This window comes from Palaemon carinicauda, chromosome 3, assembly GCF_036898095.1.
Source record: "Palaemon carinicauda isolate YSFRI2023 chromosome 3, ASM3689809v2, whole genome shotgun sequence".
Lineage (NCBI taxonomy): Eukaryota > Metazoa > Arthropoda > Malacostraca > Decapoda > Palaemonidae > Palaemon > Palaemon carinicauda.
Window position 1 is genome coordinate 133,085,447 of NC_090727.1, and position 1,127 is coordinate 133,086,573.

The window sequence follows — 1,127 nt, forward strand, 5'->3', positions numbered from 1 at the left end:
GAAGGATTTCATATGCAAATCTAAACAAGAATACGAGAAGGCACATGAATATGTAACCGCACACGGATGAAAATAAATAAACCACCAAAGAATTTCTGAAATTCAAAAAAAAAAAAAAAAAAAAAAAAAAAAAAAAAAAAAAAAAAATATTCAGGAAAACCTCTAGAAGTAAACACGTCTCTATTCAATTATTCAAGGCCGGAATAGATGAAGCAACATGTGAGTAAACTCCAGGAGGCAATAAAGCTCCCAGAATAAATAGGCCTCCGGCGCAGTTTCTTCAGTCTTGTAGGCCTAAAAGAAACTCCATTCTAGGTAACTCCGCCAGCGGAGACATTCCGAGATTGACTTTCTTTGTAAAGCGTGTCACATAAGTCCGTTCTCCCGCTTTTCCCAAGAACATAAATAAGCCGTAAATTTAAAACGACACTATTGAATCTCAAGTGGCCATTAAGATATGTAATTTGCATTATTACCTCCGCCAACGAAGTTGGAAGGAGGTTATGTTTTAACCCCTGTTTGTCTGAGTGTGTTTGTTTGTGAACAGCTTCCTGGCCACAACTTTAATCGTAGAGGGATGAAATTTGCAGGGATTAATTATGTAAAAAGCTGGAAATGATTAAATTTTGGAAGGTCAAGGTCACGGTCGAGCAAAAGGTCGAGAAATAAACTGCAGCGGCGGAGGTCTGCGCTCTACTGAGAGCCCCCTCTATTCAATAAAATTCACGGATTTTTTCTTTTTTTATTAATATTATTGATAGATTGTAACTAACGTACGTGACCTTCCTAAAATAACGGGTAATATTTAGATATGAACATACCACACACACACACACACACACATTCATCCCCCATCCCTTTACTAAGTACGACACGCGAGTTTGAGCAATTCGTGGGAGACTGTTGTTTTCCAAGTGGTTGCCCTTCAGCGTGACAGGATACATATATATAGATATCTATATATATTCTATATATATGTATATATATATACATATATATATGTGTATGTATATATAAATATATATGTATGAATATATATACATACGTATATATAATTATATATATATATATATAATATATATATATATATATATATATATATATATATATATATACACACACACACA